Genomic DNA, 23,248 nt, shown 5'->3' on the forward strand with positions numbered 1-23,248 from the left:
CATTCCGACACTAACCCTATACCTAACCCTAACCCTAACCTCTATGAAAGTGCTGCCACTCAGACAATTAGAAGTCAATGTTTGAATAGCAGCAAGTCGGAATGGAGAGCTGCCCCCGCTGCAACCATGTCAGGTTCCACTCCAGCCAGAGAGCCCTGTGTCATCATGCATGTAGTGATGGGAGAAGTACTCTCATGTTTTACTTAGGTTAAAGTATCAATACTGCAATGTAGAAATGCTCTGTTACAAGTAGAAGTCCTGTATTCAAAATTATACTTGAGTAAAAGTACAAAAGTATCGGCAGAAAAATATACTCAAAGTACCAAAAGTAAAAGTATACTCATTGTACAGAATGTCCTATTTCACAAGTTCAAAATGTATAAAAATAAATATTTTCGAAATATGTTCAACTGGCCTAAATATATATATATATATAGGCTGAAGTGGATGGTTGTGTTTTGTAATAATCAAATGCATGCTGAAAATAGCCGATATACAAGCTCACAACGTGTCGCAGTGTGACACATCGTGAGCTTGTAGATCTGCTATTTTCAGAGCGCAACACAGGAGCGCAACCAAACATAAAATGACTACTGGATCTCCTCTCCACTATAGTCCCTGCCTTAGCCTGGTGTTGGGGGGTGGTGTTGTGCAGTCTGGTTTATTAACCAGGCTATCCCTGCCTAAGATTTTAGCCTAGTTTAGTTGACGAAATTGTCAATATATTTTGTCATCATAGCTTAGTCTTTTGTCATAGCTTGACAAAATCAACACTGGGTCATGCCACGGTAATATTCTCTCTGTTGAAAATAGCATTGCGTCATCTTAAATCGCGTCACAAAAGAACTGTGTTCCAAAAATAATCACATCAGCCCACGATTCTGTCAGGTATGTGACTCATACCTGACAGAATGTGTTGTTCATGATATTGAGCTATGTATGTCTTTGGAGAAAATGTACTTTCTTATGTTCTTATATACCACGCTGCTATTGAGATCCTATGGTATTTTCAATGGAAAACGGAACAACCTCCTCTAGCGGCAGTGATGTCAGACTTCGGTTCTCTATAATATTACATATATTAAGTTAATGCCCAAGTGTACACATACAGTAAAACATAAACACAAGCCATATATTAAATATAAATGTTGTACATTTACACCACCAATAAATACATAAATGAAAACATGTAAACTCCTTACTTTCATCAATTGACACACCTATGAATTCCTACCGCATGTTACACAAACAGACATTGTATAACCTGCAAACACTAAATCCACAAACAGATTAGTTCCTTGTCAATCAGGCAAACATATACTGTGGCTTAAACACACTTAAACCCCAGTCAAGCCTAATGTCATGAATTTTGTTTTACCCCCTTTTTTGTTAAAAATATGTTATTTTTGACAAGCAACACTAAGTAAAATGTACGCTTTAGAAACTTAAGTTGTGTATCCATTTGCAGGAGACTAGAAGTTAGTACAGTATCTATTTTGTATGATATACACCTACAGTTAAACCTTTTCATGTGTAACTTGGGTGTGCAGACATTAAACCATTTGAACCATATGATGTTTCAAACTCATGTTACCAGCAAAAGAAAAAAAAATCTAAGGAAAAGACGGTAGGCTATACATATTATTTATTAATAAGCTAAATTCCAGATGAGCTTCTTTCCCCAAAGCAACACCCCCACACAGAATCACACACCGTATCAGACTTCAAGCCATTGTTCTCTGAGAGGAATGGTTCCTTGGTGGCATTCTTTCCATAAAGGCTTCTTTCACTGATGTCACACGTAATAGTTTGGTATGAATCAGTCACTCATCTTCTGTCACCTTGCTGGTATTAAGAGCTTCTTTCAGTAGCACAACATCATTGAGCCCTGGGAAGATAAAACTAAAGCTACCCACCACTAATACTACTAGTAAGATAGCCTGGCGAGGCCTGACGTCATACTGCGTTCCCTCACTCATTCCTTCCCCAGTATAACGGAGGAATGAGTGAGTGAACGCAGTATAACGTCAGGCCCCGCCAGGCTACTAGTAGTAAGGCCCTCAGGGCGACATCTGGCCAGTGATGTATATCGGACCAGTTACCCATATATGGAGACCCCTGCATGATAGTCAACAATGTTATGTCAAAACACATGCCCATATATGGGCATTACCAAATATGGGCATTCCCAGATATGTCCTTAATATTGATGACATTGGGACAGGGATCTCCATCTCCGTGATGTCACAGTGACAAGGGAACCAACCCATAGACTGTAAAAATGTGTACTGACGCAGACAGACGTAGACAACCTGCGACATTTCTCATGGTAAACTGCGACCTTTGGTCGCTACTAATACTATTACTAATACCACTACCTTGTTTGTCCAAAACCGTACCTTTTTTACTACAATAAAACAAAGCTTGTAGATCTTGAATAATGGAAATATACATGGTTTCTGCCTGACAGCAACAACATATTTACACAGTATATAGAAAGTGCATCTTCTCAAACATTGTATTTATGTTGCTATAGAGAGGAGCCACATTAAAATGATTGATATGGGCAAGGCTCAAAGTCTGACAACCTAGGACGGTAATTGGTTTTAAAATGTTTTTTGTGCCCCAGGGCACACTAAAGAACAAGTCAGAATCTCAAGACACACCGGTAGGCCTGTTCATATCCCAGCAAATTAGCCTCTAGAACACGTGTTATCACTCTTATAAACCTTTATTTCATTGCTGTCAGGCGGAAATCTTCCTTTTTTAATTGTCATTTTAAACCCATTTAAAAACAGTGAAAACTAGCGATAGCAATGTGTTGTGATTGTGATGTGAGTGGCAATGTGTTGTGAGTGGCTTTTGTGAGCCACTCTTGTATGATGAAGTAGGGCATTCACATAAAAACATGAATACAAAGTTGAGGACAAGGTTTCTGCCTATATGTGCTCTTTATTGGGAAATGAGTGCACATAAAGTACTAAAATACAAATTAAAAAGCAATAACTCTTAACTTTGTGTAGTTGTCTATATTGCAATAATAATGTCTGGTTGTCAGTTGTCACACCTGGTCTTGTATCAGAGCACAGCAGTGTGCCTCCACTGCTCTAAGGCCGGTAGAGCAGCAGTGGCCTCTAGTGGGCTAAGATGGTATTGCTTATTAGAAGTCCCTGCTGTTTTTAACTGCAGGTGCTGGAAAGTATATTTACCGTAGCCTACACACCGCTGTATGTGGCACAGTTAGGGACTACACATACTGTACAGTAGGTCTATATAGTGAGGGATTCTATAAACCCATTAACCATATACTGCCTATAGCTAATATAGGCTACTGGAAAAAGTAACTGAACAAGGTAAGAAGAGTCTCCAAAAGTACAGGCTCAGCATGACCAGAACAGGAGGCCGATGTATCAAGTGTGCTATGCATCATGTTTATTCAACACGTTTCCATTAGAAAAATGGAAACGTGTTGAAAGAATAGAAAAATGTTTCAGCGGGGAATACGTTTTCAGAAACACTGCACTGTGATTGGTCAAAAAAACATACAACTTCCTGGGAAGTCCACACGGCGTATAAGTCCCACCAGAGACTGGCTAGGCTTTTCTCTTCACTAGATGAGCCTTTAAGGCTGGAAACGAGGTTATGGTGAAACGGCCTTATAGGTCCATTGCACATGCATGACCCAATGTACATTATTGAGACAACCCAGTCTCTAACATGGGTGGGGAAAACGGTGAAAACCTATAGCTGTCCTTCCAACAACAAACCAGACATAAAACAAGAAACATCTGGTTATACCCTTCAACACGACTCATCCCACCCAGACATCACATGATTCACAAAAATACAACACAATAACAGATATGCCCAGTCAACATAGTAAATGCCCACAGGATTCTAGAATGAGGCCCTGGAAACAAAAAATACTAAATAGCCTACGATCTGCATCAAATTTACAATACTCTCCATTGACAGCCCATTCATGAAACAGAAAAGTCTTATCTCATTGTAGATTAAACAGTGACAAGACAAACTCCCCAATACTGCACTGTATGGACAGCTTGGGTTAACCAAGTCTTTGTTTCATAAAAATCCACCGTTGTCATGTTATGAGCAACTTTCTGTCCATACATTATTGATTCATCAATCAAATGTTTAATACAATCAGATTTTTCTGTTTCATGAATGGTCTGTCAAGGGAGGGTATTACAACTTAGACGCAGATAGCATTATAGCATTATAGCATTATAGCATGTAAGTTACTTGCGGCTAAGAGAATACAATCAATATACATATAATACAATACCCTTTACTGATTCTGGCAGTGTCCCAGCTTCCCCTCATAAACTGCAGAATTCTGTAAAGGGGATATAGAATAGGCCTAGGCTACCATTGTTTAAATATGTCACCATATTGCCAAAAGGATTTACAAATTGCATTGACATAGCCAGGTTCACAAGTTTCTTTACCCAGTATTAGGCTGAATAACCCTAAGCCTCTGGTCTTTCCTCAAACAATCAAATGCAGGCTTTGGGTCAAAAGTAAGGCTGCAAACCTGGCCACCCCTTTTATGCCCTCCTCTTAAAGGGAGAGTGCTGCACTTGCGCATAATTAAGAGGTAAATTACATCTACACCACTACATCTTAGAGGCAAATGTACTTTTTACTCTACTACAATTATTTGATGACAGCACACACACACACACACACACACACACACACACACACACACACACACACACACACACACACACACACACACACACACACACACACACACACACACACACACACACTCCTGATAGGCCAAGGAAGAACCTTTGCCCAAAAGTGCTTTGTGCCGATCTAAAGACGGGGCCCAAACAGTGTATAGGCTATATACGCCCAGGGTAGAGACAGAACAGCACAGTGTAAAAAAAAGAAAAGGTCGTTATTTTGTAACATTCATACATCTACAGCTTCCCAGCCTTTTCTGGACCAGTTTTCAAGGTTTTAAAGAAGAATAATTTGATATAGCTTTTTTATATTCGTGTTATATTATCATTCAAATCTTAATGTTTTGTCAATGATTGGGGAGAGAGCTTGCAATATGAACATGGTGGAAAAATAAAGTCAAGTATCAGCCTCTGAGAAAGGAAATGATCAGCCCCTTCATTTCCTTAAATTATGATCTTTCTTCTTTAGAAAGCCACACTGCACGCACATGGCGGCCACACGTCAGTCCAACTTGATCCTTGATCTCAGAACATGTCACCACAGGAAGTGTCTTGTCTCTCATCAGCAGCTATATTGGTTTCTGATCTCACAGCTTGAGAACAGCAACCCCCACACACACACAGACACAGCATGCAATTGTGTGTAAAGTGTAAATTAGGCATAACTCTATCTCTAATCCCTAAACCAAACATTTATGTCTAGACCTAACCCCAAACTGAACATTTTTCTCATGAAACCTATAATAAAAATAAATAACCAAGTAAAAAGACAATTCTGAAGTTCTACTATACTTAAGTTGTGGGGACGTTTGGTCCTCACAAGTATAGTAATACAATACAACAAAACACCTTGCCAACTTCTATCGCTGCACTGTTCAAAGCCAACTGCACTGTTGCTGATCAGAAGGCCCTGCAGTGGGTAGTGACAGCTACTGAATGCACAATTGGCGCCCAACTACAAATCTCCACAAAACATGTGACCTCCAGGCATTTGGGGGATAAACAACAAATTAAAGTGTAGGTCTGATGATGATGTACTGAGCATGTTCAAATCCTATATAGGCCTACTTTATTTTCCAAAGCACACATGTAAAAACAGATAATTTAACGTTGAGATGCCCACAAGGTTTAGGCCAAGGTTCAGGACATGAGAGCATTGTTTAATACTGTTTGTTGTTGATGTGCCATTTTTTGGCCATTGGTTTTATAATTAGGCTACTATTGTTTATTCTTTTTGTACCTCTCCCTTTGTATTGTAGGGGGGAAAAAGGAAAATGATTTATCAATAAACATATAAGAACAATAATGTGGCTACTCAACATAAACATTTCAAACCTTTATTTATGCTCGAAAGGCATTTAATTTAAAACAATAACTAATAAAAAAGCCAAATACTAAAATATCTGAATGAAATAGTAGGTTAAAAACAATTACAAACATATTTACATTACAATAAGATGACATAGAAACAAAACAAAATATCCAGCTACCTAGAATAATCTAGATGGAAGACAGAGATCAAAATCAATGTTGCTCATTTTCAGTGGGAAAGAAACTCAAGTCTCATACAGAGCTGTGCATCATAGTACATACAGTACTATCTGTCTGTCTGTCTGTCTGTCTGTCTGTCTGTCTGTCTGTCCGTCCGTCCGTCCGTCCGTCCGTCCGTCCGTCCGTCCGTCCGTCCGTCCGTCCGTCTATCTATCCATCATACCGGTATCTATCCATCCATCCATCTATTCTGATGGTGTGATAGTAGAATATATTGTGTCGTGCTCCATGGTTGCTGCATTGAGACTCTCGTATGTGGCGTCTACTGATCTGGAGACTGGAGGACAGTTCTGATAGATGACCACCTGAGAGAGAGAGAGAGAGAGACAGAGAGACAGATAGAGAGAGAAAGATAGAGAGAGAACAATGGACAGTTAGCGTGTGTCTCAGTAAAATATTTTATTAATAACCAGTAAGACGTCCTAAGGGGCGAAAAGCGACGAGGGACGCGACCTCGCCCTATCCACCTGGGTGACAGCAGATGCTGGGCGAGCGCTGGTGCTTTGTAATGGGATCAACGTTCCCTCTGCGTCCTAAAATAAATATTGGTTGTTATATATTGATGACGTCCTTCTGCTAAGCTGGGATGATATTGATGACATCAGGGATCTCCATATATGGGCATAAAAGGTTAATTTGTAACATCATTGTGATGTCAGAATAGGTCAGCTAAGCTGGGATGAGGTGATGTCAGAACAGTCAGCTATATCCTTCTGCTGAGCTGTGATGCCAGAAGAGTGACGGACAGGTTTTCAAGGCTTCGATACTAAGTAGCGACCTACGGTCGCAATTACAGAAACTATTGACAAGGTGGCTGTGCGTGCAGTGCATGTGTCCATTGCATGTGTGCATGTGTTTGCGCACACAAGTGTTTGTGTGAGGTCTGACAACCTCTGCTGTCTCACCTGTGTGTCTCCCCTTGTTCCTGAAGAGAGAGAGAGAGAGAGAGAAAGAGAGAGAGAGATCATAAACAGTCAAATAAAGATGATTGTAAGTTTGTCATGTACTCGTCTATGCTCCACTGTGGTTCTTTCCAGCCAACTCACACACACACACACACACACACACACACACACACACACACACACACACACACACACACACACACACACACACACACACACACACACACACACTCCTGATAGGCCAAGGAAGAACCTTTGCCCAAAAGTGCTTTGTGCCGATCTAAAGACGGGGCCCAAACAGTGTATAGGCTATATACGCCCAGGGTAGAGACAGAACAGCACAGTGTAAAAAAAAGAAAAGGTCGTTATTTTGTAACATTCATACATCTACAGCTTCCCAGCCTTTTCTGGACCAGTTTTCAAGGTTTTAAAGAAGAATAATTTGATATAGCTTTTTTATATTCGTGTTATATTATCATTCAAATCTTAATGTGTTGTCAATGATTGGGGAGAGAGCTTGCAATATGAACATGGTGGAAAAATAAAGTCAAGTATCAGCCTCTGAGAAAGGAAATGATCAGCCCCTTAATTTCCTTAAATTATGATCTTTCTTCTTTAGAAAGCCACACTGCACGCACATGGCGGCCACACGTCAGTCCAACTTGATCCTTGATCTCAGAACATGTCACCACAGGAAGTGTCTTGTCTCTCATCAGCAGCTATATTGGTTTCTGATCTCACAGCTTGAGAACAGCAACCCCCACACACACAGACACAGCATGCAATTGTGTGTAAAGTGTAAATTAGGCATAACTCTATCTCTAATCCCTAAACCAAACATTTATGTCTAGACCTAACCCCAAACTGAACCTTTTTCTCATGAAACCTATAGTAAAAATAAATAACCAAGTAAAAAGACAATTCTGAAGTTCTACTATACTTGTGGGGACGTTTGGTCCTCACAAGTATATACAATACAAGCAGACAAAACACCTTGCCAACTTCTATCGCTGCACTGTTCAAAGCCACTGCACTAACGTTGCTGATCAGAAGGCCCTGCAGTGGGTAGTGACAGCTACTGAATGCACAATCGGCATCAAACTACAAATCGCCAACAAAACCTGTGACCTCCAGGCATTTGGGGGATAAACAACAAATTAAGTGTAGTTCTGATGATGATGTACTGAGCATGTTCAAATCCTATATAGGCCTTCTCAAAGCATACATGTAAAAACAGATAATTTAACGTTGCCCACCAGGTTTATAGGTGCCCACAACATTGATCTGGTTCAACTGGAATCACAAAGACCAACACTGATTTAGTCAGAATATGTTTTAATGAAACATATGACTGGAAAAGTGCACCTTTGTTTTAAGAAAGGGGGAATGTTTTGTTCAGGGCATGAGAGCATTGTTTAAAACTGTTTGTTGTTGATGTGCATGTTTTGGCCATTGGTTTTATAATTAGGCTACTATTGTTTATTATTTTTGTACCTCTCCCTTTGTATTGTAGGGGGGAAAAAGGAAAATAATTTATCAATAAACATATAAGAACAATGATGTGGCTACTCAACATAAACATTTCAAACCTTTATTTATGCTCGAAAGGCATTTCATTTAAAACAATAACTAATAAAAAAGCCATATACTAAAATATCGGAATGAAATACTAAGTAGGTTAAAAACAATTACAAAAAGATTTACATTACAATGGAGCATCTATCATGGATTTAAACTGATGACATAGAAACAAAACAAAACAAAAAACATAATATGAGACCAGCTACCTAGAATAAACTAGTTTGAAAACAGAGATCAAATTCAATGTTGCTCATTTTCAGTGGGAAAGAAACTCAAGTCTCATACAGAGCTGTGCATCATATAGTATACTGTATACAGTACTATCTATCTATCTATCTATCTATCTATCTATCTATTTATCTATCTGTCTGTCTGTCTGTCTGTCTGTCTGTCTGTCTGTCTATATATCTGTCTATATGTCCGTCCGTCCGTCCGTCCGTCCGTCCGTCCGTCCGTCCGTCCGTCCGTCCGTCCGTCCGTCCATCTATCCATCCATCATACCGGTATCTATCCATCCATCCATCTATTCTGATGGTGTGATAGTAGAATATATTGTGTCGTGCTCCATGGTTGCAGCATTGAGACTCTCGTATGTGGCGTCTACTGATCTGGAGACTGGAGGACAGTTCTGATAGATGACCACCTGAGAGAGAGAGAGAGAGAGAGAGGGGGGGGGGGGGGGGGGGGCGTAGAGAGAACAATGGACAGTTAGCGTGTGTCTCAGTAAAATATTTTATTAATAACCAGTAAGACGTCCTAAGGGGCGAAAAGCGACGAGGAACGCGACCTCGCCCTATCCACCTGGGTGACAGCAGATGCTGGGCGAGCACTGGTGCTTTGTCATGGGATCAACGTTCCCTCTGCGTCCTAAAATAAATATTGGCAGTTATATATTGATGACGTCCTTCTGCTGAGCTGGTGATGATATTGATGACATCAGGGATCTCCATAGATGGGCATAAAAGGGACAAGGACGGAAATAATTTGTAACATCATTGTGATGTCAGAATAGGTCAGCTAAGCTGGGATGAGGTGATGTCAGAACAGTCAGCTATATCCTTCTGCTGAGCTGGGATGAGGTGTCATGATGCCAGAAGAGTGACGGATAGACAGGTTTTCAAGGCTTCAATACTTTCTGTAGTTGCGACCTGCGGTCGCAACTACAGAAACTATTGACAAGGTGGCTGTGCGTGCAGTGCATGTGTCCATTGCATGTGTGCATGTGTTTGCGCACACAAGTGTTTGTGTGAGGTCTGACAACCTCTGCTGTCTCACCTGTGTGTCTCCCCTTGTTCCTGAAGAGAGAGAGAGAGAGAGAGAGAGAGAGAGAGAGAGAGATCATATTAACAGTCAAATAAAGATGATTGTATGTTTATCATTTATTCGTCTATGCTCCACTGTGGTTCTTTCCAGCCAACTCACACACACACACACACGCGCGCACACACGCACGCACACACACACACACACACACACACACACACGTGCACACGTGCGTGTGTGCGTGTGTGTGTTTTAGGGGGGAAAGAATCATGGCACCCCATCTAAAAAGCATAAAATGTTGAAATACGGAGATACAAGGTTTCTGCCTGATAGCGACGATAAGTGTGTTTCTTTATGAGTGTGTGTGTGCGTATATGTCATTACCTGCCGTTGTTGATGTGGTCCTCTTCCTGTTGAACATTACAATGGCCAGAACCACTGTGGTAACCATGACAACCAGACCCACAACCACCAACATTATCCATCCTGGGTGGAACAATTGGTTTCCGCTGGCCAGCAACGCTATAATACATTATATCTGTTAAATATTGTAAATATAGATCTTGCACCAATAAACAGTTATTCAATACACCAAAGACAATCTAAAAGAAATCTGGTCGGTGACTCATACCTGATGAAGAAGCACTAGTGGAGATTGGAGAGAATGTTCCAGAAACAGAACCTGGTGGTGTTGACCAGCCATCAGTCGTCATTTTGGTCAATAATGGTGCAGTTTGGCTTGGCAAGGTTGACACTGCAAGTTCCAAGAGTTGCAATCATATTTCTGTGTTATTCTATTATATTCTTATTATCCTCTCTCTTTCCCTCACTCTGTTTATTTATGTTTTGCTCTGTGCCCATATTGGGGCATATTGTATACCGATGACATCAGGGATCTCCTAATCAGGAGAGAATCTCCTAAATAAAAGGGACCAGAAATATACAGAAATCTCTATATATGGGCACAAAAAGGAAAGGTGTTGCATAACTGGGTTCCCAATTGCATTCTAACCGAATATACTGGTATATATGTTTGCAGATCTGCTCTTTCCGCTATTTTAGAAAGAAATCACACCTAGTGTGAACTGAATCCTGCGCAGCTTGGCCAATGGGACCCTGGGTGACGGGCGTACAACAAACTTTGAGACGTTATGGCAAGATGTAAGATGTAAGATGTTTTTTTTATCAGGAACTTGGGACACCAGGATTAAGGTGGTTAATTTGTCCGTCTGTGTCATATATGGAGATCCCTGATGTCATCAATATGTTGTCATAGTAACTGACAGACTGGTCTCCAAGCTATAGTACTCTGACAATGGGTACATCGGGTATTGCATAAGCTGTGGGGCGTCGACTGAAGATGGAAATGTACTCAAAGAGTAACACAATAAACCCTAGAAACGAGTCAAATAAAACCCAAACATTTCCCATGAATATGGCTAGAAGAGACAGTGATTTCAAACCCGCTGGAAGTGTCCCGGAAGTGTAGCTTCCGACTTTTAAGGCAGAATTAATTACATTTTCAGTGGCTCTGCATCAATATAGCCTGGAGCCACCCCCTGACAGACACTCCCAGATGATTTGTTTATTTTTAGAACACAGTTCTTATATGACGTGATCTAAGATTCCCCTATGGGAATTTCAACACAAACTAGAAGCAGTGCTCTTCCGAGCACAGGTCTCCACCAGGCCACACAAATCGGCCTGTTATAGCGCCACCATGAGGCTGATTTGAAAAATGTGGGGCAGAGGTTCTGAATTGGCATCCAGGGAGTGTGTGTGCTCAGTTTGGCAGCGATCGGGCCAACGGCGCCGGAGATTAGCTGGTAATAACCAGGCCACACAAATCGGCCTGTTATAGCGCCACCATGAGGCTGATTTGAAAAATGTGGGGCAGAGGTTCTGAATTGGCATCCAGGGAGTGTGTGTGCTAATTCTGGCAGCGACCGGGCCAACGGCGCCGGAGATTAGCTGTACACAAACTTGGAGGACGGACGCACGCACGCACGCACGGATGCACGCACGGGCGGACGCACGGACAGGGGCGAAAAACATAGTCTCCCCCTGCCTTCGGCTGGTGGAGACAAAAATAACAATGGGAACCAGGGGATAGCGCCCTCTAGCTGCAGTGATGTCAAACTTTGGTGGTCTATAGGCCAGGCAAAATACACACACACAGCTCACAGAGATTGACTACACACATGTTGTCAGTGCACTACTTGGCTGCACAGGCACCGCACTTTGTATTCTTACTTGTCAAATATTCCTTGAACAAAAAGGTTTTTATCTCTACGTTGTACCAGTATGCAAACAGATATTCAGGACTCTGAAGAATCACAATCCTTACCTTCTTCAACAATAAGGATGACCTCCTGATATGACTTATACAGAGCTCTTTCCACACCACACCAGTAAGTCCCTGCGTCAGACTTCTCCAGTCCAGTAATGGACACATAGAACACACTTTTCTTACCATCTTCGATGGTGTATCTATCTTTTACCTCATTGTTATTGGCTGTTTCAATGAGAACTTTACACTTTCCTTTTTCTTCCCCCCTACAGAAGAACTTCTTGTTGGCACTGGCCGCTGTAAAGGAGCATTCAAACCTGACGTGTCCTCCCACCACTCCTTTTTTTTGGTTATCTTCTGCCCAGACATCACACAGTGCTGCAAAGATTAACAATCTATAATTAGGAATGTATATTGCAAAATACAACACAAGTTAATAATGTCATTGTGTTATACTTATAATAACCACTGGAAACAGTGTTTATTTTCTAATGTACTTTTATCTTAAAATGTAACGGTTCTGTATAGCCAATTAAAGGACAACTTTGTTTTTTTTTAGAACACGGTGAAAATAGCAGATCTACAAGCATATAGGCTTCAAGTGATTTTAGCAAATAGGACTATGGCAAAGTAAATATTTGTATTTTCATGTCCCTCTATTATTCTTAATTATTTGTTAAGGACAATGTTTTAGAAATGTAGAGGAACCAAAGATGTTCCCTCTTGTAGCAATACACACCAATACAAATTTGTATCGTTACATATTGTATATATATTTGTATTGTTACATATTGTAGACTTGTATTGTTACACTGTGTATGATGTAACAATAAAAATATATACAATGTAAAAATACAAAATATTTAATCTCAAGTAGCCATTTTATGTATAGACATGCTTTACCATACTTGTGATATGAATTATTGAAGAGATAGACGGATGAGCTGATATAACAAGATACCATTAAAACACATTCATTCACACACCAACTGCTCATCTGGAACAGTTCAGTGTCTTGCTCAAGGACGCTTTGACACTAACCCAGGGCGAGCCAGGGATCGAACCGAGAACCGTCCGGTTCCCAAGCAGCTGCCCTGCCTATACTAAGCCACTGCCGCCCCCCAGAAAACACCTCAGCAACAGCAAAGCAGTGATGGATAATTAGACAGACAGGAAGATAAACTAGTAGATGGATAGACAGACAGACAGGCACATGCAGAGATGGAAGAACAGACAGAGTTTACAGTTTACAGTTTAGGCATTTAGCAGACGCTTTTAATCCAAAGCGACTTACAATAAGCAGATCAAATATCACAATAATAAACAAATGTCAGTACATCAACAGCAATATAACAAATGCAAATGAATATCTATCTAGAAAAACAGTATAATCTGTAAAGAAAAATAAAATAATAAAAAAGGTTTCTAAAAAACCTAAAAAACAAATGCTAACTAGCTTCATGTATGGACATTGATTTCCAGTAGTGCTAAGGGTTTTTGTGGAGTCTGAAAAGGTGAGTCTTCAGTCCACGGCGAAAGCTAGCGAGTGAGTCCGTTGTTCTAAGTGCGACAGGGAGTTTATTCCACAGCTTGGGGGCCTGGAGGGCAAACTGTCTCGGACGAGTGGATTTTTGCCCTGGGGTTTTTAGCGAGGGTTCTGACAGAGAAATAGAATGATGGACGGACGGACGGACGGACAGACGGACGGACGGACAGACAGACAGACAGACAGACGACAGACAAACTGATATACTGTAGACACTGGGTCGAGACCAATTTTTGGATCGTGGACATATTTGTATGGGTCCCTTTATTTTTTGTTTCCCACATTTTATTACAAATTATTATTTCAAAACCTTTTCAAAAAACATTCCCAAAAAAGGTCATGAATCAAAAAACTAAGAATTAGTGCTCTAAGCTCACAATGCGGTGCAAGAGTTTGTGTCCCAGGCAAATGTCTGATTTCTCTTTTGGGTCTTGAGCTAAAAGGTTTGGGAACCACTAAGACAGACAGACAATACTCACCAGAAAGCAGGCAGAGAAACGCAGCATAGTGGAGATTCATGTTGTATGTGTGATGGTGTGAATATAATGGCAAGTATCACAGCCTAAATCTGTTGAGAAAGGAAATGATCAGCCTCGTCACTTCCTTAGAAAGCCACTCTACACGCTCGTTATTATCCGTGTGTGCACGCACGCGTGCATGTAAATGTGCACGTGAGGGTGTGCTGGTTTTAGATCAGCCATTTTCAAATAGCCTGTGGATATAACTTTCTACAAGCGTTCTACAAGAGTTCTACAAGTGATCTGCAAGCGTTGAGCGTGTGAGCTTAGATCTGCTATTTTCGAATAGCCAGTTGATATAGGTTTTAAAAGTATTTTGATGCTATATGAACACATTTTGCCTTGATCCCCTTACTTTGAGAACCACCAATGTACGTCACACATGCACTCTCAACCACCACTGCCATAGAGACAGTAACCACACACACACACACACACACACACACACACACACACACACACACACACACACACACACACACACACACACACACACACACACACACACACACACACACACACACACTTCCCTATGCCTATTTCACCAGCAGATGTCTGCTGTTGCATTGAACTCTGCAGTGATCACTATACCATGATGAAAATGGTAAAGAACCTAAGAAAAGGTCATTTCAACTTTTTGTAGAGACGTACACATACCGTACAGGGCAGGAATTTCAGGTAGGCCATGGCCGTCATTGCCCCTCAGTTTGGCCTTGTGCCCCTCCAAAAAATGGCATGCCCATTAAGGCCACTGTGGCCTCACCACAGTGGCCTTAATGCCCCAGAAGCTGACTGTAATCTAAGCACAGCCAGGGGTCATCACCATGCCAGCTTGTGATGGACATTTTGATCAATAGTTTATTTTTGTCACGGACATATAAAACAACTGGTCAATAATGTTCAAGAAGGTTAGAACAGTCTGGGCTCCAAGAGTCTCATGCTCTATTTGAGCCTTTTCATCTTATTTTAGACCCCTAATTCAAATAATGCAAAGACAATAAGACAATAGATTAATATTAAAAATGGTTGAAATCTCAGTTCCTTAGTTTATTTATTTTTCTCAGTTCTCTGTCTGCTGGAAATGGAGAGAGGGCGAGTGCCATGTGTGGTTTGTCCGTAAGTTCTGTCTCTTCACCATCACTGAGCAGTTTTTGCTGATGAGACAAATACTTAATGATGACAGTGCTCTATCCAGTTCTATGTACAGTACACAAATATATAAAGCTGAGATTTCACTTCCTTATTTATTTTTCTCAGTTCTCTGTCTACTGGAAAGGTCCAAGTAGCCTGTAACATTGATATGCTGCCAGGGTCAATCCTGATGAGAAGGTCTTAGACCATGTGTAGGTGGTGTGATGTAAGGTAAACCAGTGGAACAACTATTAGCAAAGATTACTTCTAGCTAGCTGTTTGTCTTGTCTTGCAGTTGCATCCCCAACTGTCCCAACTGATGCAATCATGTACGGGTACCAACACAACATATTAATGAGCATGTCATCCTGACCCCAAAATCATTCAAACAAAATGCTTAAAAAAAGATAATATTTAGGATAGATTATGTACACATTATAACCAAAAATACAAAATGTCCCCGGGACATGGACAAGTCTTGCCACGGACACGACACATTCAGGCCCGGATTTATATGACATGACACACCGTGAACTCACCTCCGGACCGGCCCGTGCATAATCTGACTGTGTATCCTCATTGGCTCATTGGAAGGGTCTAAAGCGGATACAGAAGTGGGGTGTGTGTGCATGTGTGTAGCCTACAGTATGTGTGTGGAAAGTACCGGATACAGAGTGGGCGGGCTTTAGACTGCACTAAGCTTTACATGCAGTGCGGTCAGCAGAGCAGAAGCTCTCAATGTTATTACCATAATAAAACAAAATGAACAGTAACTAAACACAAATATCACTTTATTTGGATTACAATACTTTAAAATGTCATATTTATATATATATATATATATATATATATATATATATTGTAGGAGCCATTCTGAGGTTGGCATATTATTTGTAGGTTGTAGTTTTAGTTATTGGACACTTGGTGGCGGTCTTTAGAATTCTGAGCACTGGGTAGTTTACTAAAGGGTCACAGGTGCAGTCATTGTCAGATTCAGAGTCAGTAGGACAGGAGGACACAGGTGGCAGGAGCAAACCGTTCTTACCAGCAGACACAGGGAGAAATACAGGACAGAAAAGCACTTCAGAACCCCACACTGCAATATCCTATGGTATGTTCATTCTCAAACTGCAAAGTCAATAAATACACCCTAAAACTGGAATATGGACTGGACATTCATCTGTTTTAATACTACTGTGTTCTACTGCTGCGTAGGATCACTCCCATGTTACCTGTGACGTAATGTGCAAGAACAAAAGTGGAAATTGCCATTACATTCAAGTAAGAACGACGCTCAGCGAGGATGAGTGAAGAATTGGACAACAAAGGACCGGACAGATTGTTTGTTTCACGGCCAATGCTGCTGCTGATCAGCTGGTGATTGGAAACACCTGCGCAGCTCTATAGGGTGAGTTGCATTCAAGCAGTGTTGGAGAACTGAACAATTATGTCTGGAGGCAATGGCGATGTTCAGCCACAAGTTGGCGACATTACACAGGATCCTGAAAAGGAAAAAAGAGTTGTCAAGCACACTGCTAAAGGCCTAGAAATGTTGATTGAAAACTGTCAGAAGACAAGAAGCTTGTGTGTCAAAAAGGCAAATTAAGTAAGAGAGACATTGAAAGAGCTCATGAAGGAAAATGAAAATGAAAAGGCTGTAAAATGTCACTTGGATGAATTGATTGCTCTGTGTGGGGAAGCAAGGGAAAATCATTCCTCACTGTTGGTTTTGCCTTTGGCTGAAGAGGAGATTGAGAGGCAAAATAAATGGTTTCTACCAAAGATTGATATTTTGGAATGTTTCATACAAGATGTACAGGTGTGGCTATCTGAGGTGAAACAAATGCCTATTGAAAATGAGCCACAAATGCATATCACTGTTGAAAGTGAATCACAAATGGAACAGCTAATATCTGTCACTGGTGAAAAAAACCCTGTCAATGTTGAAACTCCAGAAATGGAACAACAAATGCATGTCACAGAAAGTGAAAAACTAAATGATGAGATTGGACCCCTGGACAGTGTGTCAAACATAGCAAAATCCACACACAAATCCACAACATCAAAAGCATCTTCAACTGCTTCTGCTCGCATAATAGCCCAGGCTGAAAAGGCTGCTCTCCTGGAACAGGTTGCTGCCCTTGCAAAGAAACATCAAATTGAGGCACAACAGGAGCAGCTCAGAATGCAGCAGGAACAATTGAGAAAAGACATGGAAACATTGGAAATGGAGACAATGCTGGCAGCAGTTAATGCAAAGGCCCATGTTCTGGAGACAAGGGCATCAAGGGGCAGCTCAAAAGTATCAGAATCACAAAAAGGAGCTGCTGCACCTAAAACAACAACATTCAATACAAACACAATTGTATACTTACCTGATCAACCTGATCAAACCCTACAAACAGGAAAAGTGTCGATGAAAACAAGGCCTCCCTCCCAGCCACAGGATGTGAGGCCAAAACAAACACTATATGGAAAGCCAGCAAAAGGTCCTCTAACGCAATACTCTCTCCCCAGGCAAACTGTGCAGGTTGACAATGTACCTATTCCAAATGTGCAAACTGAAAATGTATATGGTGTTCATGGTCATGATGGTCATACTAACCCCCCTGCAGGTGACATTTGTGATATGTTACAAAAACAGAATGACATATCAACATTACTGGTGAAACAAAACATGTACTCTACTTTACCCCCGAGAGACATTCCAATTTATGATGGAGATCCACTCCAATATGACATGTTTATGAGGGCATTTGAAGGAGGAGTGGAGAAAAAGACAGACAATGTTGGTGACTGTCTGCATTTTTTGGAACAGTATACACGAGGGCACCCAAAGAACCTGGTCCGCAGCTGCCAACATTTGCCTGCATCTCAAGGCTATCAAAAAGCAAAACAGTTGCTCAAAGAGAACTTTGGAAATGAGCATAAAATTGCAACTGCGTATATGGAAAAGGCTTTTGCCTGGGCACCCATTAAACTGGAGGATGTTAATGGTTTGCAGGCATTCTCTCTCTATCTCAGAAGCTGTCACAATGCTATGGAAAATCTAGCTTATATGGATGAAATGAATGTTGTTTCTAACATGAGGACAATTCTTATGAAGCTGCCATACAAGCTCAGAGAAAACTGGAGAAACAAGGCATGTGAACTACAGGAGAAGCATGGGCGGCGTGCTATGTTCTCTGACCTTGTAGACTTCATAGAGAGACAGGCAAAAATACTCTCTGACCCACTTTTTGGAAACATCCAAGATACCAAACCGGTTACGAATGTCAGAAGCTCTACCATTACAAAAACAATGCAAAGTTCAAAAGACATTCCAAGAAGAAGCAGTTTTGCAACTACATTAACACCCATAGAAACAGCAGAGGAATCCATTGAAATGAAAGGAAATGCATTCAGTTATCATAAATCATGTCTGTTCTGTAATCAAAGTGGCCACCTATTGGAGTGGTGTCCACAGTTCTGGAAGACAGCACACAAAGAGAAGATAGACTTCTTAAAGGAAAAGGGAGTCTGTTTTGGCTGTTTAAAAAGAGGACATATAAGCAGAGAGTGCAAGAATCGTTTGGCATGTGATGTGTGTAAACGGAATCATCCTGAAGTACTCCACGTTGAACAGACAGACCAACAAATCAAATCAGAACCGAAAGAGAAATTGGAAATAGGAAACAATGCTGTCATCTCACCTCATACCTGTGGTCATATTGGGGCCGGTAACATAACCTCCATCTTCTCCATAGTGCCCGTACAGGTAAAGAGCCACAATGGAGACACAGTACTGCAAACATATGCATTTTTGGACCATGGAAGCACATCCACATTCTGCACAGAAAGCCTAATGAGGAGGCTTAACATTCCTGGACAAAAAACAAATATTCTTCTCCGCACAATGAACCAAGTCAAGCCTGAAACAAGTTTCCATATCACAACTTTGGAAATAGCTAAAATGGACACGAATAACTTCATGCCACTCCCTGATGTGTTTACCCATAAGACCATGCCTGTTTCACAACACAACATCCCAAGACAACAGGACCTGTCAAAATGGCCTTATTTGGAACACATCAAATTGCAAGAAATAGACTCTGGTGTTGACCTACTGATTGGCACAAATACTTCAAAGGTATTGGAACCTCTGGAGGTGGTCAACAGCCAGGCAGAAGGACCATATGCTGTGAGGACCCTATTGGGGTGGGTTCTCTATGGTCTCTTAAGAAGAGACGGCACCATCAGGGATGAGACTGGCTGCCCTGCTGCTGCTGTCAATCAAATCTCCATCCAGACAACCAAGCAGGACTCCAAAGACAGGAGAATCAAAAGGAGAGACCTTGACAAGTCCTTGACACACATTGAACCGTCTCAGTCAAATAAACCCAGGAAAATGAAAAGGAGCGACAAGCACCAGTCCTTGCCACACATTGAAACGTTTCAATCAAGGAAACAGAGGGAGGAAAAGATGTCAGCTAAGGCTGGCAAAACACCTCAGACAGTGAGGTTTTATGGAACAGACAGCTACCGTGCAATGGTGCCTCTGGACTTCCACAATCACCTTCCAGCATGCATATCCCAACACTGGTTATGTACTCGAACCTCAAGCCATTAGAAAAAGAAAAGACTGAAAGACTAAAAGAACTTTGAATGCCAACCCTACACCCTTTTCTTTTGTTTTATTTTGAAATTGAAAAACAATTGTAAAAAGAGAAATGCAACTGCATATGTGAAATGTATGATTTTGAATATGGCTCCTTATGTTTTATTTGATAATTGTGTTGTTACACTTAAGACAATTAGGGGCCGGTGTGTAGGAGCCATTCTGAGGTTGGCATATTATTTGTAGGTTGTAGTTTTAGTTATTGGACACTTGGTGGCGGGCTTTAGAATTCTGAGCACTGGGTAGTTTACTAAAGGGTCACAGGTGCAGTCATTGTCAGATTCAGAGTCAGTAGGACAGGAGGACACAGGTGGCAGGAGCAAACCGTTCTTACCAGCAGACACAGGGAGAAATACAGGACAGAAAAGCACTTCAGAACCCCACACTGCAATATCCTATGGTATGTTCATTCTCAAACTGCAAAGTCAATAAATACACCCTAAAACTGGAATATGGACTGGACATTCATCTGTTTTAATACTACTGTGTTCTACTGCTGCGTAGGATCACTCCCATGTTACCTGTGACGTAATGTGCAAGAACAAAAGTGGAAATTGCCATTACATATATGTTTAAAATTAAAAATATGTTTAAAATTATTTTATTTATTTATTTATTACCTTTGGGCAAGGGCATGTGCCACCCTTGCCCAAAGGTAAGTCCGGCCCCGGACACATTTGTCTGTGCACAGACATTTTGATGACCCCTGAGCACAGCCTGTAGAGCCCTGCGGTCGTGTTTTGAGCGTCTTCCGCAGCAAGCAGTGATCCACTCACTGCCAGTCACGATTCTCTGCAGTTCACCATGTAGACGTTGCTACGTGGCATCGAGGCAGAGAACTTTTGTTTTAACGTTTTTCTGGTTAGCTTTGAAATATGTTTTTTTCTATAGTGGTATCTTCTTTTTTCCTCATATGATCTCATCTTATTTAAAATGTCATTCTCTTCTTTTTTTAAATATATGAGGTCCCACTAAGTCACAGACTAAAGGCCTTTCTTATTTATGCTTTGTGTGTAATCTTTTACAGTTTGTGACAGGACGCACACATGATTGAGTATATAGGTGACCAGATGAATTTGCCAGAGCTAAAAAGCTAAAACAAAACTGTAATGAATGGCAATGTCCACACAGTAGTTATAATCCAAACAGAAGTAGGCTTTACTTAAACGTTAGGCAGAGCAGCAGTATCAACAACAGACTAGTACAGAGTGGCGCGCAATGCATACATAGGAGTACAACATACGTCCTGACGTAATCACTATGAAACGGACCTGCTTTGCGGCAGTGTCGTGATGTTCTTAAAGGCACACTCACTCTATATATGTATATAGAACACTTAACATATATAGCATATATGACATCTCCCCTTTTCAACTTTTGTTTTTCTTTCCTTGTAAACCAAAACAAAATTATACAGCAACTGCACTTATAAGCCTTCTGTGTTCAACTGTCCAAAACCAAAATAGACTAGCATCAATAATCAATCTTCTGCAATATTCAACCAATCTTCTCAGAACAACAAAACAACATAGCATCAAACGCAAGCATCAGCCATGCACAAAATATCAGCCATGCACAAAATATCACACATCACAATTCTTCTCTTTTTTTTTCTTCACAAACTGAACAACATATACAAGAGTCTCTTTCTTTTTTTTCTTTTTTTTTTTTGGTAAGTCTCTCATACTCACAGAGTCAGTCTGTCCACGGGTTTGCTCAGTCTCTCATACTCACAGAGTCAGCCTGTCCACGGGTTTGCTCAGTCTGCCGGACCGTGTGTACAACAGTCCATCTCTTGCGGGTGGCGGACGGGCAGTTGGTGTTGGTGAGGCAGTGTCAGTGGCAATGACACCGTCAGGCTGCTGTGTAGCAGCTTCTTGTTGCAGTCCATCAGGTGCTTGAGCTGGTGTGTCTCCAGCCGGCACAGGGACATGTTGCAGGTGACGACGGTTGCGCCGCAGTGTCGCTCCCTGTTGTGTCTCGATGACGTAGGATCTTGGAGTCGCACTGTCGCCAGAGATGACAGCGGGTGTTCCCCAGGTGTGCTGATGGTCCAATTTCACGAGGACAGGATCACCAGGTCTCAGCGACGGCAGGGCTCTTGCTCCATGTCGAAGGTTGAAGTAGAACGCGTGTTTCTCCTTCTCCTTTGCATCCTTGGTCCTGACGGCTTCCAGGTCAGGCCATCGAGGAAGAAGGTTTTTCTCAAGCGTTGGGAGTGTCGTTTTTATCTTTCTGCCCATTAGCAGTTCAGCTGGGCTCACTCCTGTAGTTGTGCAGGGTGTAGAGCGGTAGCACATGAGAGCGAGTAGAGGGTCTTTTTGCTGCAGGATCGTTTTTGCGATTTGGACTCCTCTCTCTGCATGACCATTTCCTTGCGGATTATGGGGACTCGACGTTATGTGCTCAAAGTCGTACTCTCTAGCGAACTCTCGGAACTCCTCACATGCAAATTGTGGCCCGTTGTCACTCTGGGCCTGGTCCGGGGACCCGAATCTCGCGAATACAGTCTTTAGCTTTAACACCACCTGTGAGGCAGTGGTTGTAGGCATGTGGAGTATCTCGAGGAATCTGGAGAAGTAGTCTGACACGACGAGGTAAGTGTGCTTGTTATGATCACACAGGTCAATAGCAATTCTTTTCCAGGGCCGGTCAGGTAGAGGGGTTGAGATGAGGGGCTCTTTGCGTTGAGTGGGTCTCATCTCACGGCAAACCTGACAAGACTGGACTTTCTGCTTGATTTCAGATGAGATGCCAGGCCACCACACTGATGTACTAGCCCGCTCTCTGCATTTTGTCAGACCCTGATGACCATCATGGATCCGATCCAGGACCTCCGCTCTTTGAAGGTTTGGGATTATCATGCGACATCCTCGAGTCACAATTCCATTGTACTCAGACAATTCAGCCCGTATAGGGAAATAGTCTCTGATGGCTACTGGGACACCGGTCACGTAGTCTGGCCATCCGGATTCGACGTATTTCAGCACCATCTGCAGGTTGCTGTCAGCTTCTGTGGCTGCTCTTATGATCTCCAGCTTTTGTGGTGTAGCTGGCATGTTGTTAACAACGGCTGCAATGTAACACTCCA

This window comes from Nannobrachium achirus (genome assembly GCF_963921795.1).
Source record: "Nannobrachium achirus genome assembly, chromosome: 15".
NCBI classification, from domain to species: Eukaryota; Metazoa; Chordata; class Actinopteri; order Myctophiformes; family Myctophidae; genus Nannobrachium; species Nannobrachium achirus.